Raw genomic sequence first — 20,295 nt, forward strand, 5'->3', positions numbered from 1 at the left:
ATTTATTTATTTATTCGGCTTTGGCCTGTTCTTTACTTCACTAATGGCAAAATAAGGGTAGCACTGGACTATGCGTTTTGCAAGTTTTCCAAACACCAGTCGTTGTAAAGTTACATAATGTCGCATTAGTTCGAGTGTAGTCAGCATCTATACATAGGTTTACACGTTTTGAGCCACATGCAAGATGGCGGCGCGGATATGGACAAGCCACCATCTTTCAGGAGGCATTGCCGTAGCAACCACAGCCTCACTTTGAACACAACCAAGCTTCTACTTAGTGAAGCACTTTGACATAGAATCGCGACTCAGCGGGACAGGTTTCCCGCGCTGCAGCATCACACAAGGTGGGCGTTTAAAAATAGATTATTTTACACACGCTCTCAGAGATATTTATGGTACGGCAGAAAAAGAAAGCAGGCTAGCAGCACGCCATAATGCTTGTTATCTTTTCAAGACAGGTCATCTTGTTTATTTGATGTTAAGCGGCCGAGCCGCATATTGAAAGAGAAACTTTCAAGGTTGGACACGCCAGCGTTTAAGTGGCTAAGGTCAGCAAGCTTCTTGACATTGACACATTAGTATTACACATGTTTTTTTAAGGTGGTTACCATGGGATGAAGCATTCGTTTTGAGTAAATTATTTGCTTACTCACACTCTACCCGCATAATCGTAACACCATCACTATCAGGCACCGTAGTAATGATATCACTGGCCAACATAGCAGTCTACACACAAGGTGCAACAGTATATTAACAATTTCAACGGGATGTTTTGGCACTGGCATGACAAGTACATAATATGGAGCTGAATAATGCAATACTTAATTGTAAAGTGGTCTATTACCTTGTTGACTTTCTCTTTTTCTTTTTCCTTTTTCTCTTCCTTGTTTCGTGTATACATTTATTATTTTTCTTGTGTTTATGTTTCTATGTATGTGGGACCCTGTTGATTTTCCATTCTATGTGTTGCAACATGGCATGCTTTGATTATGTTGTCTTATATATTATTTGCTTTTATTTGCATTATTGATACCGATACCTAATGTTTGGCTATAAATGAAGGACTGTAGAGTCCGAAATGCATTGGCCATTTTGGGTTATGTTGCCCATCAGAAAAGCAATTGCTCACCGTTACTTTAAATAAACCACCAAGTTTAAGAACCAATGATTCATTAATGTGGACTATCAGTATATTATACAACGTTTTGAAACCCAATTGGGATCCAAGGATGTGCGGCCCACACCGCAGGCAAGTTTGCCTTGGTCATTTTTTACACTTTGAAAGTTTCCCACACCACCTTGGCGTCAGGGACTGAACCCATATTTATCTGGAAGAACGTAAAGATATCCTGATAAATCTCTTCGTGGAAGACGGTGTCCTCGAGGGAGTCGCACCTAAATCGCCACCTGAGGAGCCTGGGAGGGCGGATGGGGCCCAGAACGTGTACTAATACTGGGGAATGATCGTATAAGGTCATAGGTAGGATCTGGCCACTTTGGATAACACGGCCAGCTCAGGTGATAGCACTACATAGTCAATTCTGGAGGAGCTACCATGGACTCATAAGCAAAAAGTGTATTCTCTACTTGTAGGGTGAAGGAGATGTCAAGTATCAATAAGGTCGTGAAATTCCACTATGGACGCCTTTTCTGGGCAGCCCTTGAACGGGTGGTCTGGGTGGAGGTGGATCTATCCAGATCAAGTGAGAGAGCCATATTGAAATCCCCTGCCCACACCACCTCGTAGTTCGGAAAAGTGAACAGGTGGTCAGCGCACCTCTGGAAGAAGTCTGGGCTATCGAAGTTAGAGGCGTACACATTGATGAAGAGGTCCCGCCAACCTGCAGTTTCCCCTGCCATCAGGAGATACCGCCCTTCCCTGTCCCCAATGTGATCGTGAAGTTTGAACTCCAGGGAGCAGTGAATACAATTAGCTACCCCTCTTGAATGTGTAGATAATGAAGAGCAATATCTGTGAATTCCCATCCTGTAAGGTTGGGGAGTTTACCTCCCCGACTCCGAGTGAGTTTCCTGTAAAAATAGTACATTGACGTTGTGGTTCCTGGAATAGTTTGAGATCAAGCATGCTTTCTTCCCATTTGTGAATCCTCGCATATTCCAGGTCAACAGTGTGATTTCACTGCCCCAGGTGTCCGCTCTTTCTTGGACGTGTGTCATAACCCTTTGTGATTACATATGGATGGAAAAGCCAAGCTTGGCATCTGTGGTGCTCTTGTGTGAACTCCAAGCATATCAGGCATAGCCTATATGGTATTCTGAGTGCTCTGAATGCATTTTGGGTCAATTGAGTGAATTTACACCCTGCTCTCCTAAACATCTCAACCCCCCCTCCATCCCAAACCTCATAACTCAACATGTCATGAACACCCCACCCCTTACCGACCCCTCCTACGCCAGAAACACAAACCTACCGGACACTCGAACCTGCCCCCCTCCCTAAACATTTTGGTCAACTCTCCCAAACAGAGCCTACTATGCTACTAAGCGCAGGGGGCGTTTCCTTGTGCTGACTCAACTGCATGTGGCGGATGGCCTAAGACCATATTTGTTGCATGGTAATCAATGACTGGTGATGAACACGCTAAGGAACATTCAGTATGAGACTGCGTCGGATAACAGCACCATTGTATTCCATCACATTGTGCAAGGCTTAGTATTCACTGTGCAGATGTCATGGGGACCCGCAGGGGGAAACACTTGGGTCCGGGATGTCCATAGCAAAACGTTCAGCGGCTTCTGGGGACCTGGAAACGGTAACCCTTCCATCGTACAACACTCTGAGATTGGCAGGGAATATCATGAAGTACTGTATCTCTTTCCTTCTTAGAATATTGGTCACTGCCTGGAAGGTCTTTCTGTGGTCCTGGACTTGCTGACTGAAGTCCAGAAAAAGGCGCATGGTCGCTTATCCCCACTGCAAGGTCTTCTTTTCTCTAGCTGCTCGGAGTAGTATGTCTCTGTCTCTATAGTTAAAAATCTGTGCAATGATGGCCCTGTCTGGAGCACCAGGTGGGGGGGCACTTGGATGCCAGGGAGCGATGTGTGTGCTCTATCATAAACATACCTGTGACCAGTGGATTATCGAGGACCTCCATAAGTAGTCTTTCAACAAATAGCTGCATGTTGTCTATAGGCATAGATTTTGCCACTCCTTTTATCTGAATGTTATTCCTTCTGGATCTCCCCTTGCGATCATCATTCTTTGGCACCACCTTCTTGATTGTTTGTTGCAGGGAGGCTACTTTGCGGTTGAGTACTGCGACCTTATCTTCCCTTTTACGGATCTTCTGCTCTGCTTCCATCATCCTGCCACAGAACTTGTCAATCTGGATCGCAGAAACATCAACCTTGCAGGTCATGGCGTCTATTTTGGCCCCAAGACTGTCAGTGCTGTTCTGCAATGCTAATAACGTCTGGTTCAGGGTGGAGACATCAAGGTGGGATGGGCCTGGTATTTCCGCTGGTGTGGGAGGGTTTTGATCAGACCTGGGAAACTGGTCCATCTTCGCCTGCTTCTTGGGGTTTCCCCTTTTTGTGGTAGCAATAGACAGCCACCTCCGAGGTGCCCTCTGGGGACACTTTCCACTCCTGTGTTACCCAATCTTCGACCCACTTTCACACAATGGATCCTCCTCTCCTACACCCTGGAGATTTGGAGGGGTTGTCGGCCAGTTGTCTTGTGTTAGGCGATGTGGAGTAACTGAAGAGCGAGCCCGTGGGCCCCAGGGGTGCGCAAGCTGGTGGTGTGGGTAGGAGAGGGTGCACAAGATCTCAGAGTTCATTAGCCCCAGAATTCTCCACAGCGCTTGCTTGTGATCCCTTCTTTATGTAGCTAAGTAAAAGGCATGGATGAGTGTGATACAGCGAGAGAATGTGGAGAGGGGTGGACTCCTGTCGCATCTTCGGTGCGCAGGTCGCAGGTCTTGGCTCCAGATTCCCATACACTTATGGCGTTTATTCCCCTTTACTAGGGGCTGCCTGCAAGAGGAAGCCAAACACCAGGATGTTGAACTGCCAGCCGTGTGGGATTGCCCCCAGGGCAGGTCCTGGGCCCAGAGTTGGGAATGCCCAAACCTCACCCAGCCAGTCAGAAGAGAGGGGGGGTCAGACAGTGTCAGAGCTGTTGGGGGAATTATCCCCTTCAAGTTATATGCCACCGCAGGGGATGTAGCAATCCCCCCTGGTCCGCTCATGTGGCATGGACTCACCGCAAGTCTGTAGAGTATCTCGCTGTTTTGACCTTGCAGGTGGCAGGCAAGAATTCCAGGTGTGGAGCTTCCCCAGTGCAGAGCGCTCTGTGCCTGCTGCAGGTACGTGAGGGTGGCTCCTTTTGTTCATCACGTTCCGGGTAAGTAACGGTGCCGGTTGTTATGTATGCCTTACGTCCCTCGAGCGTGGTGATGTAAGGCGCTTGCAAATAAAGAGCCCGCCCCGCCACGAGCGAGGCAGTTGAGGGCACGGCATTCACTACATGTGCCTGTGTGTGTGTTTGCTCTCCCCACAGCCGGGCCTTCCACGCGGGCCTGCATGCGTTCTCTCCTCCACCCGCGCACCGACAGGAGAGAACCCAACACTGCCGACGAGGGACGGACTAAACAGGCACCACGTGCGTAAGCCGCACATCAGCCTACAAGCCCTCAACATGGGTGAATTTTTGGAAACACGGTGGGGGGGCCCGTGCCCCACCTGAAGAAAAAATAATGTTCTTGCTTTCCTGCCATCCTCTACCGCATCTCTTCATACAATGCCTAGACATCCAAGACTGCCTAATAGTGCACATTCTGGACAGTTTTGAACCTGGGGCCTGCTCACAGAGCCATCATCAGCCCAGGCAACGCAGGAGGCAACACTGCACCGAAGACAAGAAAGGAGGAGAGCCACTGGGTACCCCGACACCCCAAAGACGAAAAGATCACGAGGGTGAGGAGTATTCACCACACACGCACGTCAACTGTGATAACCCCAACATTTAAACAACATGGCGACTGTCCTATCCACACCCAGACCCGCCACGCCATCGAGAATTGCAGCGTCACTATCACCCGCAACACCAGCCCCTCGACTGCATGGTGGATCAACAATGGCGTTGGGACCTTTTGACCTATACACAACCCATCGTCAGTGGGCCCGCGCTGGCTATTGTGGATCTTGAAGTTCGAAATGGCGATGGACTACAAAGACATCACAATGCCCAGGAAAATGAGGTCACACATTCTACTCAATGTGGGTGACGACGTCCTGCGCATTTTCCACTCACTGGTAATCGGAGATGTTTCAGACATTTACTAATTGGCCAAAGACGCCCTCCCAACCTAAGCTCCGCCCAATGACATACCCACCTGGAACTTTAGGTCAATTTTGCCTATGGAGCCCTTTGCCTTAAATCTGCCACTGATCCCCTTCTGTATCAATGGCATGAAAAATGTCATAGACCAGCCTGTTTCATTTTCCATGTCTTTTGAATGTATTTCAGTCAGAGAGGGATATTTATTTGTTAGAAGAATGAGATGAGCAGCCACTCAAGAATTGCGCCACAAGCCGGTCAAGTGGCACAGCGAGTAGAGCGCTCGCTTTGACATCAGTGCAGAGCCTGCGAACGCAGGTTCGAATCCCGGCAGCGCCAAACTCAGCGTTTCATCCTTCCGAGGTCGATAAATGAGCACCACACACCGTGGGTAATAATAAGCAGCGCTCAGATACCTAAGGGTTCGTAGCGCTATATAAATGCCAAATTATTATTATTATTATTATTATTATTATTATTATTATTATTATTATTATTATTACTTGTCTGGTACAAACCTCAAAAGAAAGCCCTTTATTACTTCTTACACGTGTTTCGGCTACTCAAGAGCCTTTCTCAAAAAAAATAGGGCATTGACAGGGTACACATCATATTCCATCTTTTTCCATAAGTCCCGGGTAAATCCCTTGAGCTTGTTATCATTCAGTCTCCTCGCGTCGGCCTATTTATTTGTTACATGTCAGCATGGACGTCATTTGGGGTCACCAGGGGTCACAGCTGTGAAACTTGAGGTTTCCCTTGATACCCCTTAAATGAAATCGCCTGGGCTGTGGCCAGTACCATGTGGCTCTTGGTTTCTGGAGTAACTGATTTTCTTGTTCAGGCCTCTTTAAAAAAACAGGGGGGTTCCACCACAAGTGTAACCAGCAGCGGTTAGCAGCGACACTAAATACGAAAGAATAGGAATAACAAATCATTTGACTTTCTGGATTTCTATACAATGACTGCTAGACTCATTAAAGGTTTATTTCAGGCACACTTCAGGGGGTGAGTCACTGATGTAGTCTGTTCTTAAAAACCTAACATACACAATGCAGACAAAATTTCCAACGCATCCATTTCGGACTATGTATTTTGCTTTACGCAAGTTGCAGTTATAGCACGTTTTTTTTCTGTGGTTGTCTCTGTTATGATCATCACAAGACATTCCATCTCGGTATCCTTGGTCACTTGACAAAATCCTTGTGCCTAAAAGCTTTTGTACAGTGTAGAGATATTTGACCATAGCACATAAAGTGCCCCTTTATTTCATTGTTTCGCAATTAATGCTTTATTATAGAGTGTGTATCTTTCCCATCTCCCTGGCATGCTGTTCAGCATATTTGTTTGTATGAATGAGGTAATGAGTGCCCTGAGTACAGGATGTCATGTGAGTGTGCTGATTTCCCTGCACTACTCTAAATTCTTTAATACACAGTTATAAACCCTCCCATTGGTAGCTATTTTGCCAACCTCTGAAGCCTGAAATGTAGATCCACGTAGGCTTGACATGTGGCCAACTTTGTACCAGACCTGCAGATGAACTAGCCTACTGTTAAATCTCAGTCACCAGTTTAATGGTATCCATTGCAGAGTGTCATTTGCTTTCTGACTTTGAGAACACTGAGACATGTAATTGCTCATTTTACTATAGCCGGTAAGATAGCTCTAGCAGGTAAGATAGCTCCAGTTGGTAGGATAGCTCAGTGGGTTGGGCTCTCGCTGCTGCAATGTGTGTGTGATCTGTAGGCTGCAGGTTCGAATCCTGGCAAGGCCAGCTCAGCCTTTCATCCTTCTGAGGTCGATAAACAGTACCATCACAGGTTGGGTGATATTGTATGTATATTTGTTCTACATAAAGCACTTAACCATAAGTGCTATATAATAACTCATCATCATTTGGCCTTGGACGTCTGCTTGCATTCTGAGTAACATGGGCCTATACACATTGATATTAACGATACATATGGTGATCCATAATTGTATGAAATGTATATCACATTACAGGGAAATCATACCCATATTTTTCATAGTCTACTTAGTAACAATGCTATGTGATGTCACTTCCTGTTTTGTCAAGGGGTGAAAGGTTGTGTTCCATCGCTTCCCGTGATATCACTTTGGGGTGGGGTCAAATTACATTACTTCCTGTGATGTGATCAGAGATCACTGGTCGTGTGGTGACACTTCTGCTACCCCTGGAATTTTGGGGAAATGATGCGCCTGTATGTCAAGGCATACAAAAAGTACTATTAGCTGAGTGAGTACACCAACAGGATTGTTGTGAGATCTGCATTTAAGCACTATCACAATTGCATTGCAAAATGTTCTTGTGGTGTAGTTTATTTGATCCAAAGTCCATACTTAAGCTTACGTACGCGTTGGCTTTAATTTCGGTGCTCACACACCCAATGTGCCTGTGGCTGCCAGCAGTTTGCGCAACACATCACCAGGATTGCAGCAACGTGAATTGATAGCCTTGTAACTTTCGGATGAAGTTGTTTGCTTATTATTAAATGGCTACTCCACACTCGTCCTTTTTGCTGTTAAACCCACGGGACAATGTGTGCAAGGGACTGAACAACCTGATAAGGCTTTTTACTAGGTGGGTGCCCGTGGCGGTTGCACATATTAACTAAATCACGTCACATTTAAAAGAGAAAGGTATAAAGGTACTGGTTGTGGAGTTAATATATTAAGGTTGGTGTACGACTCCCATAAATAATAAGATAGAGTCACCAACTATGCAACTGCCCTCTACCTGCATTGATATACAGCAGCTTTAATGCGAAGAATAAGCCGAGGATTCTGTGTGAAGATGTCGAGCAGGACTGAGGATTTCCAGCTGGCTCTCATTCTCGGTGCTCTGACCTCACTTGGTGAGTCCAGGAAGTAATCGCTGCACGCGCGTTCCTAGCCTGCGCAGGGACATTCCCGTCTTATTGTGTGGGCATTTAATGATGCAGGAACATTGCGCTTTGAGCGTTATGATCCTGAAAAGATGATTACACGACCGCTCTTTGTTTACTAGCCAAAAGAACTAAATCCTGAACTCGCAACGTCAATGGGAGGCAGTGCATGGAAATTGGTGTGTCCTAAAGCAACCAAAGAATATGAATACATATGTACTTTACTAATTCGTGTTAGGGTTACAATATACATTGGATACGCCTAACTTTAAGAACTGGCCACTCTGGTCAGAAATCTCCATGAAAATAAGTCTTGGCCCCATAGACCACCAAATGCCCCCAATGGACCTGGGGACAGTCGAAGCACATCATCTCAATGCATGCCTAGGTAATCCGAATGCGTAAAAAGCCCGCCAAATGATGCCTGTATGACCTCAAATTATACTTTCCCAAATACCCCACACCCAAAACCGCTGTAGAACAGGTGCCTATCAGTTCAACAATACCTAGACACCAGAGCTAGGCGAGATAGACAAATGTACCAGGATGGCCAGTCTCACAGCAAAGCAGAGGGCTGTGCAAGGATCTATGTAGCCCTGAGTGAAATGCCATTTTGGTTCCCGCTTGTATAATACTCAAGACTTCTTAAGGATTGATTACTTGCTTTATTGGTTACAATGAAGATAACTATATACATGTGACAGTTTCTTCACTGTACGGATAGTTCCTTAGTCTTTTGGTGGGTTTACATGATGGCTCTGAGCTAGAGAGGTCCTACTCTCCACTTTCCAGATGAGCGGTGTGAGCTGCTTGTTCTCCGTCGCTCTGCTGCTCACTTCTGTCCCTCAGTCCCGTTGCACACTTTGCAGGAAGTGCGTCTTGCGGCAACTCGGCACTGCTGAGTCTTGCAAGTGTGCTCTACATACCTCCCTTTGGTGAACGCACAAGTGGTCATTCCATTACATAATCATTATACTTCACCGGTCTTCTCCGATCTCTTCTAGGCCGGTTCTCATTTTCTCCATCATCATTATCATAAAAGTGTATTCGGAAACAAATTATCCATAAACCGTTAACAGAATAAAAATGCATACATTACAAAAGTCAATTCAACGTATTAAAAAAATATCTAGAAGATCCAAGATGGCGGCCGAGCCGGGCAGACGTGCGTGAGCACAGCTCCGTCCCCCAGCTCGGGCTGCGACAATAAAGAAACAGAATAAAGCAGTCGCCGAGCCCTCCAAGACTCGCCTACCTCCCACGGGAGAAGAAGAAGGAGAGAGAGAAACACCTCTGAAGCGTTCACCTCGGAAGCGACAGAGTTGAACCCAGAACTCGACCCGGGATAGCCTACCCGCCGGAGCCGAGGCCCCGACAGAGCAGAGATCCCGAACCAGCAGGGGTCCTAGGCCCCCTCGGAACAGCACCCGGACCTCCCCCATGGAGAGATCCGGCGGAGAGACGAGAGCCAAGGTAGAAGACCCCGCCCCGACGAGACGCCGGAAGAGCTAAGCAGGCAGTATCTGGAGACCGCGCAGCCCCAGGCGAGAGAAGGACTGTGAGACTGCACGGAAGAAGAGGACGACAGGGCGAGAGGAGCCACATGCCCGACCGGCGCGAGAGAAATCCCAGAAGCGAGCAGCGGGGAACAGCTGAACGAGCCCAGAGGAGCCCAGCGGTCCTTCCGGAGCCACTAAACCAGGTACAAGACTGGGTGGAGCACCAGGACAAGCGGGGAGGGAGCCGCCCCCCAGACATGGACAGCGAAGCTGCCCCGGCACTCCGGGGTAAGAGGCGAGGGGTGCCCCCTCCGCCCGAAACTAAAAGGGACCGAAAATAGGAGACCGGTGCTCTCCCTCCCCAGAAGAAACAGAGACACGGTATCCCCCCACATATATAGAAATAGGGAGGAGGCCTCTCCACACTACCGCCAAATCGAACCAAGGGGGGTGCCGAGCAGTCCCTCGAGGGGCAGATCCCCAGGCAAACGTAACACCAAAACAGCGAGACCCGAACCTGGGGGCAGAATCCTTATAAGACACAAGAAACAAGAAAAGGGACATATATCACTACAACCCGCAAGAAACGGAGAGGCCCAATCAGGAATCGGGGAGAAGACGAGTCGACACAACTCTAAGAAGCGCGCCGGCAAGGACAAATACACATGTCCAAAGCCAGGATAAGGGTGGGGTCTCAGGCTAAGGCGACTAACAAAAGCAGAGCAAAACAGGTCCAGGATCTGACCCATATCTTGGGAATTGGAAGCGCAACGCCAAAGCAAACGCATAAACAAAAAAATAAAGGGGGAGACCCTATAGAGCGAAACGAAGACATAGATATGGCCTCAAGAGACGACATGAAATCCTGGTTTAAGGAATTTCAAGACCAGTTCATGGCCTCAACACAGTCGCAATTTGAGAACATGAAGGGAGAACTGAAACAGGCAGTCCAGGAACTAAAGAAAGACATCGAATCCCTGGAGGAGAGGACGGACAACCTGGAAAGGACAGTCCAGAACTTTAACGAGGAGTCGCTCCAACAAGCAGAAGCACAAGACTGCCTTGCACGCCTGGCGTTGGAACTGGAATCACAATGTGAAGATTTGGAAAATAGATCTAGGAGATCAAATATACGCATCAAAAATATGCCAGAGACAGTAGAGGATAAAGACCTTCGCATTGCCGTACAACAAGTTTTCCAAGATATTCTGAAGGACGAGCCAGGGGAAGATATTCACATCGATAGAATACACAGAGTTAGGCCCTTGGAGAGCAGGGGACCCCGGATCTCGCCCAAGAGACGTCCTAGTGGCCATGACACTCTACACACAAAAGGAACAAATCTTGAGGAAGGCTAGGATGGTAGAACAAATAAGAATTAACGGCAAAGAAATCCTGCTGTTCCAGGACTTAGCACAATCCATGCTCAGAAAGAGAAGAGAAATGAACCAGCTTACCAAAATCCTAACCAAAAAACAAATCCGCTATAAATGGGCATTCCCCTTCGGCCTCTTATTCACGTGGGAAGAGAGACAACATCGAATCACGACATGCGAAGAGGGCCTCAAGATCATGGGATGCCACGAACAAGAGTCAGAGCCCACAAAAATGAGGGAACCCCAAAAACAACGAAGACAGCCGAAGGGATGGCAAATGGAGAAAAGAAAAACAAGACTCCAATCACGCAACCCAAAGTGAAACATGCTAACCCAGAAAAAGAACTTTATCGTAAAATCGGAGAGAGAGGCAACGTAGACACAGGCAATCTAGCCAGGGCAGGTGCCTATCGGAATGCGGGGCAGAGCCCCGGGACCGTGGAGGAATCTGTACCACAAGCAGGGTTTAGGAGCCCCTGCGAACAGTTACCCTGAGAAGTTAGAGGGCCTGGAGCAAAGGCGCTACGCCGGAGCAACCATAGGGCCCAGGGCCCTCCTCAGGGACAAAGTTGGGGGGGGGTGGACAGGGGCGGAGGGGAGGGAGTTCAGGGGAAAGTTGGGAGGGGAAAAGACTTAACCATCGGTTCTGATGCATTCCACAGTAACCCACAGGATAGTCCCACGAAGAAGCTACAGACACACACAAAAGAATGGGGCTGAAAATTTTAATATACAACATCAGGGGGCTGAACACGCCAGTGAAGCGGAAAAAAACTGAACACTTCTTACACAGAGAGAAGTTCGACATAATTTCACTCCAAGAAATGCACATTCAGAAGAAGAGAAAGAATCAACTCCAAATTAGGGGTTACAAACAAATCATACAATCCAACGACGAGGAGAAAAAGAAAGGAGTACTCATTGCATTCGCGAACCATCTTCAGGTCAGAATCATAGCAACAGTAACGGATAAAAACGGCCACTTCGTCTTTGTTAAGACACAGATAGACAATCGCAAATTAACCATCGCAACCCTATACGCTCCAAATACGGGTCAGGAAGGATTTATCAAAGACACGGTCAACAAATTGGAAAGCTTTGCGGAAGGAGAAGTGATCCTGTCCGGCGACTTCAACCTGGCTTGGAACCTAACAGAAGACCGATCGAATCCCAAAAACTCCCAACAGGGCACCCCATCACCAACGCTTAAACAAGCAATGCAGAACCTGGCACTAGAGGATGTATGGAGAAGACTCAGAGGCTCGACCAAAGGATATACGTATCACTCACACGTACATGATTCAAGCTCCAGGATCGACTACATATGGGCTAACGGAACACTAGTCGGAGAAATACAGGACATCGAAAAAGGCATAATATCTCTCTCAGATCATGCACCACTATGGATCACCCTTCCCAAACTGCGAAAACCATCGGGACTATGGCGTTGGACGCTATCTAGAGAAATATTACAAGACGCAGTGGCTAGAGAATCAATCAGAGTAAACATAGAGGAATACTTTGAACACAACGTTACTCTGGACGTCCCCCCAAGCACCACATGGGAAGCCTTCAAGGCAGTGATAAGAGGCCGAATAATATCGTTGAAAGCACAAAAAGATAAACTCTCATACAAATGGGAAGATGGACTAGGGAAAAAACTGGAAGAAATAAGAGAAGAAATGACCAAGAATACCTCCAGGAAGATAAAGAGAGCATACAGACACATCCAGAGCCAGATAGACCTGATAAGGACCAAAAGAGCCGAGACGCAACTACTGCATACAAAACACTGGTACGCGATGAAATCAAATAAAGCAGATAAACTACTAGCACAACAATTAAAAGGAAGACGGGAAGAGCAGACGGTGAAATCTCTGATAGACGGACAAGTAGCTAAGAAAACACAGACGAAAGACATCAAAGAAATATTCAGAGATTACTACAAGAACATGTACACCTCCCAACGCCCGAGCACAGTGGCCCAGGAGGCATTCCTATCAGAGATAACTCTCCCAACAGTATCACAAACAGAAAGAGAGGCCCTCGACGAACCGATTACTACAGAGGAGGTGGGGAGGGCAATACGGGACCTCCCGAAGAATAAAGCACCGGGCCCAGACGGCTTCACCGCCGTGTTCTATAAAACATATGCGGAAACCTTAACTCCCTATTTAACCACTCTATTCAACACTTTCAAGGAAACAAACAACATCGCCGCGTCCATGAATGAAGCAAAGCTATTAGTCTTCCACAAAAAGGGGAAGGATCCAGAAAAACCAGGCTCATACCGCCCAATTGCCCTTATCAATGTCGATGCCAAACTCTATACAAAGGTCCTCGCCAACATACTAGCTCCCCTGCTCCCCAAATTAATTAATCAAGAACAATCCGGATTCATCCCAAACAGGAAAACCTACGACAATATTCGACGAATATTACACCTCATAGAGAAGACGGGGATCATGGAAATCCCTTCGGCAATAATCTCGTTAGATGCCGAAAAAGCATTTGACCGGGTAGAATGGACTATATTATTTGCTACACTATGGAAAATGGGCATGGGAAAGGACTTCATGAACATGATTAGGGCCAATTACAACACTCCGATGGCTAGGATCGCAGTTAACGGGGAACTATCGGAGCCCATCAAAATAGGAAGGGGCACAAAACAAGGATGCCCACCATCCCCTCTACGCAATCTTCCTAGAACCCCTCCTAGCAAAGATCAGAGCGGCCCCAGAGGTAAGGGGCATAAAAATGGGAGGACATATGCCCAAGACGGCGGCATATGCGGACGATATGTTGATGACCGTGGCAGACCCATGCAACACGCTCCCCCGCCTCATCCAGCAGATAGACAACTACGGGAAGATCTCGGGGCTGAAAATAAATAAGCAGAAATCGTCGGTAATGGCACTGGAAGGAGACAAAGATGAAATAGACAAAACGACAAGAAAACTACAAACGGCCGAAGAAGGTGTGAAATATCTGGGAGTAACGCTAACACCACAGATCAAAAACCTCTACAAAGGAAACTACCCCAAACTCTTAGAAGACGTAATGTAAGAGGATTCAATTCAGCACTACAGCTAAGTCAACGCCTAGTCTAGAATACTGAATGAAAACCCTTATTGATATATCTTTATGTCCAGTTCATGCGTTCTGGATGACTACCCCTATATAACACCCCTCTCTTGGAATCCTCCTGACCCCACTGAGCCAAGAAGTAGTTCTGTTTTGCAAGTTTAAAAGGTTTATTTGATAATTTAAACAATATCTATATATATCACACTTTATAATAAATTAATAATTGAATATTACACTTAATCTGATCAGTAATCAATAATGGATAGTCTGGCACTAGTACACTTCTTTATAATCAATGATGAGTGGTTATAGGATGGATAAGATAGCAACAATACTTTTATGGTTTCAAATGGATGCAATGTGAAATGAAATGCAGTACAGAAAATAACTTGATAGGATTTCAGCAAAAGACAATGTAATCACTTTCTTGGACAATTCACCCCCCCCCTTTTATGCAATGCAAGGAAATGGAAGGAAAGCACACAGTTCTCAGAAATGCAATCAAATGTAATTCAGTTCACCCCAGCAAGCTTAGATTACAGATCGGAGTTTTAAACACAGGCCCAAAATGCTTTTATATGTGCTGGCAATGAAGTGAAAAATATACTAAAATGCTTTTAATTCCCCCTAGAGGTTTAGGGTGAGTGGTATATGCTTTGAATAAGTTCAGGATCACTTTAGCAATGCTCTATAATGGTTGTCAGGTTGCAAACAAATTTTTTCTTTAACGGAAGGCAAGCAGCAGCAGATTTTTACACGTGGAGAAACTTGCAAATCGCGGCAAAATGTCAAATCGCGGCAGATTTTTCCGAGTGCGCCGGGCGCGATTACAGAGGAAATACAAGGACTATCACTATCGTTTTGGGGTCCTAGGAAAGCCTAGGATTTCAGCTTCCAGATGAAAGTTACTGCAAGTCTCTAGCACAAACGGTCGCGGAGATATGAGCGATTTTGTAAAGGTCGTTTTTCAGATTTGAAATTTTAAAGTTCAAAGTGACAAGTGACAGTGTGCAACTAGAAAATGACAGGTGACAGCTTTGCAAATGACAGGTGACAGTTAGGAGACAGTTCTACTTAGATTAAAATAGGATTGAATTATATTATTTTAACTAGAAGATTGGTTCTGCACAGTTTTGCTAGGTACTCACACTATATTCTTGAATTAAATGGGCCTCACCACGGATCTGGTCAGGTTTTAGACTGGACTCTGGTCTCTGCACTTCACAGTGATCTGGGTCAGCTCTCTCTGGTTCTGCTAACAGCGGTCTGGTCTGGGTCTGCTCTCTCTCTGGATTCTGGAGATTGATGGATTTGAAGTCTGGATCTTTTCCGGCAGAGCTTCCAGCTGCAAATGGATTTGAAGGTCCCTATCTGTCCTGTCTGTCTGCTTTTATCTGTTTTTAAAATGGGTGGAGAGGCTAGCTTCCTAGGCCCTACCCCTCTCCCCTTGCCATTGGCCAAGCTTTCATTTCTCCCCTGATTGGGGGAATGAAATGAAGTGTCATCATGATGAGGTCTGTTTATGATACAGAGAACCCACCCCTGTCAACTTTACACACAATCTATATTTGCTCAAAAAACATATTTGCACAGGTACACATTTGTTTAAAATTACATGCACCCTTCACATATCACAGGAGGTATCCCCTGTTCAAACTCTGCTCTTCCTGGGGGCTTGCATTCAGAAATGGCACATATTTCACTTTTTAACTGATTTTGCAATGTCGGACATTAACCCAAATTTACACACATGTGCGCAAGGAGTATGAACATTAGTTGATGAAGTGTCAGATTTTTCACATGCACACATTTTGAGTAATATCCTCTTTTCCGCTAAAACCCCCCTGAACATACCACCGGGTCCTAACACGTCTTAAAATGTGGGCAGAAGAATCACAAGAATTATGGTGTCATTTAAATAATTTTCACAAGTCCGTACTATGAGTTATTCATCTTTTTAGAGTTATGTTCTGGCCCCAAAGGGGTGTGGTTTCCCCCCAGCACAAGGTTGAATTTCTGGTTTTTCCAGTTCTGCCAAACCAGCTTGCTCTCACAGGCAGTGCCCCTCCCCTGTCCTTCCAGGAGGAAGCTCCATTTACGACATCTGCAATAAACCATCTGCCTGGGTGAAGGGGGTTGCATTGTTCAGAGCTCCTGTATTCTGTGGGGGCTCCCCTTAATTCAATTATCAGAGAGATGGCATATCCTTAGTGTGGCCAGCAAAAGGCAGATAGGCCTGGGAACACAGCTGTGACTCAAGTTTCATCTCCTGTCGGGGGTAGCTGGTGGGCAGAATTCAGTTCCTTAAGCCAGGTTTCAGATAAAATGTCACTTTTTGTTACCCAGTTTAAGTCAAGACAATGTTTACATATGCAGCTAGAATGCTGATTCTAAGTTTAAAACTATGACATTTAAACAATTGCAACCTATGTGACACTCAAAGTAGGTCACTCATTTCTTTTAAACATTTAGATTTTTAGTGTCTTTCAGTCCAAATTTACTTAAACTGCTGAAATCCACAGCTCAGCCAGTCTTGTTATAAACCTTCAAGTCACTTCAGAATATAACTTTACATTGGATCCACCTCTCAGTAAGTCTTTCTTTGGCCTGCTTTGGGTTCATTTATTCAGTTTTACACAAAAAAAGTAAAATCTGGTGTTGTTTTAAAACGCCGGCTTTTTGATAGTGGTGAGTACTGGTACTGCACCCCTTTTTGGGATTTAAGAAAATGAATTCCCAACAGTTATGGGTTTGCTTTTGGCAATCAGCATTGCCATTCCCAATGGTTTCAGACTACTGTGTGGGTAGTCCAATGGTGGTTTTAGGCAGTGTCCTTCTGTGCCCATAACATCGGCAAAAATGAGTGGCAGCCTATTCTTCATGCATTTCCCTGTGCATTTTTTGGGAAGCTCTGGCCATCATGATGTTTTCCATGTCAGTACTGCACAGTTTTGAGGTAGGGCTCGGATGCATGGGTAAAAACATCCCACAGTAAAAAGCGATATAAATAGATGGAACCCGTTGTCAATATCATGGTGGGGCAGAATAACAGTCATCAAAATGATGATACTACCCAGACTGCTGTACCATTTCCAAGCCCTCCCCATCTGGATTCCGCCGGTGTTTTTCAAGACACTCTCCAATACAATCACCAAATACATATGGCAAAATAAAACTCAGAGATTGTCGCAACAGGCGCTTACAGCACACAGACAGGATGGAGGTATGGCACTCCCCCACTTCAAGAAGTACTACGAGGCGGCACAACTCTGGGTCATACAGGAATGAATCATGGACACCTCATAGAAATGGTGGGAGGCACAGGACAGAACAGTCGCAAGATCAAATCTGCGCCACCTCCTCTGGAGGAAACCCAAACATCGACATAGAAACATCAAACTAAGCGAAGTAATGAGTACCACCATGGAAGTATGGAACAGAGCAACCAAGAAGGAAATCCTCACGATAGATCCTGCACCTTTTATGCCAATTTTCGATAACCTAGATTTCCCCCCAGGAATGGTAAAAGGATCTTTTCAAAAATGGCGAGAGGCGGACTGTACAAAAGTGGGATATATGCAGGCGGGACATCGGATCAGGACCTTTATAGAATGCCAGGAACTACTAGGCCTCACGGATAGGGACAGATACCAGTACGAGCAGCTCCACCACTGGCTCACAACGCCAAGAATAACAAAGGCATTGACAAGGGACCACACCCCATTCAAGACATATATGATGACTCAAACGGGTCAAAAGAAATTTGTCTCCTCTCTATACAAGTTCTTAAATGCCCAAGAAGAAAACATCACCTGGCAGTACATGAAAAAATGGGAGAAAACACTAGGGAAACAAATAACGAGGGATCAATGGACTTACACTTGGCAAATAATCCCGAAATGGACAAGGGCAATACAAACGAGGGAAGCCGGAACCAAAGTGATGATTCAATGGCACTATACGCCAGAGAGAATCCACAAAATGTTCCCAACAACACAAGGGAAATGCTGGAGGGGGTGCAATTCCATGGGAATTTGGAGACACATATGGTGGGACTGCAAGGAACTTCAACAATTCTGGGGGGATGTGAAAACTCAGATGCAGGAAATCTTCAAGTGTACAGCTAACCTAGGTGATGAAGTATGGATGTGCGGCATGTGGGCCCCCCGAGACAAATCCTTCACAAGGACACAAAAATGAAACTTTATGGGCTTCCTCATCGCAGCGTGGCTAGCCATAGCACAAAAATGGAAACAAAAGTCTCCTCCAACCACGCAGGAGTGGCTACACAGGATCTGGACCTACGTAGCAATGGAGAGGATCACATATAATATACAAGGAGACAGACAGACAGAGGTTTGCCACGAACTGGGGCGACGCCATAGACTTCCTGCAAAGCGATTACATGCTGCAATGGTGCCCCCACAATATCCGTATTCTAGACATGTTCACAGGTTAAGAATACGCATCAATGGGTTGCTGGAACAATGCAAAGACGTTAAAACCGGTGGGAGGGAGGGGGCTGGGAAGGGGGGGGGGAGGTTGAAGGGGACAATGTTGAGTCCCGATGTACATGTTTGAAGAAATGCAAATAAAAATATTTTGAACAAAAAAAATATCTAGAGTATACATTAACAAACAATACATACAGATTTAAAATGTTCATGTGTGTAAGTCAGGTAATATCCACAAAGAGCAGCCAAACAATTAATTACGATTAAAATTTCAGAGCTCAATCAAATTCTGTGCCACGGTTTTGGATCTCCGATACCAGGCCCGTCTCAAATAATCCCCGATACCCCAGGCCACTGGAATCGTAGCTGCAGACAGCAAATAACATAAGGCAGGCTTAGCCTGAAACATGCTGGCCGATCTGAGTAGTGGCAAAAGTGTTCTCCGTCTGAAGTCTATGCAATGTGGGCAGAACAATACAAAGTGTAGGAGATCCTCCGCCGGCCACTGACAAAAGGGGCAAGCTGTAGGTTGCACACTATCTGTCCAGCTTTTAGTTCGTGCCCTTAACCATAAGCAATCAAACCGTGCTCGGGTCAAAGCCTAGCGGTCTACAGGATTATCACTATGGAGTAGATTTGGCTGAATAGCATCTGTTGTTGTATACAGAATATGCCTTCTGTTTGCACCAATCCGTAAGGCAGCAGACTCCCTATTTGCCACCAAAATCGTTTTGAACAGTTGCTTTTGTGCCCTGACCATACATGGGGTCAAAATGTTTGGTGGGCAAACTAGATTGGCGCTGTTTAAATGTATGATGCATTTCTGAATATACCTGAGCCATGGGATTTTCTTTACTGCTGAGCTGCTTAGGAGGGCTCTTAAAATCTTATGTGAGAGAATTGCTTTCTGATTTGCCCATAATGCCAACCAATGCGAGACTGGAGCCAATAACCACTCATCAGCAATATGGGGGCATCCTAGTTCCAAATGTGTCCCATAGTTTGAGGCAGACTGCGGCAATCCAAGAAGTTTTTTAAGGAAGGCATTCTCCACGTTTTCAATTTTTTGGATCCTTTCCATGCCCCACACTGCAGCCCCGTAGTTAGTAGCAGTTTTTGTTTGAGCCCTGTATACTTCTAAGATAAGTTTAATTGGGCACCCCACACAGTTATGTTGAAAGCGTGACAGACCCCCAAGCGCCTGCCTCATCCTCAGACACTGCTTATCAACATGGCCCAACCCTCGCCAATTCTCCGTAAAGCAAATTCCCAGGTAGTCAAAACTAGCAACCCTCGGAATGGGTTTACCTCCATTCCATATCGTGCGCATTTTAAGGTGTCTAACTTCCGAGCTCTTACATGCCATGACTGCAGATTTCTTTGAATTAACAGAAAGCCCATGTGAAACCATAAAGTGGGTGTAAACATCCACCAGACTTTGTAGGGCTCTAGGGGTGCGAGCGATTAGAACCATGTCATCGGCATAGCCTAGGACTGGGAGGGAGACACCACCCACCATGATATAGTCAGTGTAGGATTTGACCAAGGCTTGGTAGACACCATTTACATAGAGAGCAAACATTACCAGGGCCACAACAAAGTCCTGACGAACACACAAAACGGTTTCAAAGAAAGCTGTGCACTGTCCCTGTTCCCCAAATC

The 20,295-nt window shown here is 45.9% G+C and overlaps 1 long non-coding RNA gene across 2 annotated transcripts in view; it reads left to right on the forward strand.

The window, feature by feature from the left end:
- Nucleotides 1-257: 257 nt before the first annotated feature.
- LOC138526587 (uncharacterized) overlaps nt 258-20,295 on the forward strand; it is a 314,521-nt gene continuing 294,483 nt past the window's right edge. The window contains exons 1-3 of one of the 2 annotated variants that reach the window (XR_011283637.1): nt 258-344; nt 459-548; nt 1,063-1,233. This is a non-coding gene — a long non-coding RNA (uncharacterized lncRNA). Of the gene's footprint in view, nt 345-458; nt 549-1,062; nt 1,234-20,295 lie in introns of those variants that run through there. The other variant, XR_011283638.1, reaches the window with a different exon arrangement.

The sequence above is a fragment of the Ambystoma mexicanum genome, chromosome 7p (genome assembly GCF_040938575.1).
Source record: "Ambystoma mexicanum isolate Mex_15411 chromosome 7p, UKY_AmexF1_1, whole genome shotgun sequence".
Lineage (NCBI taxonomy): Eukaryota > Metazoa > Chordata > Amphibia > Caudata > Ambystomatidae > Ambystoma > Ambystoma mexicanum.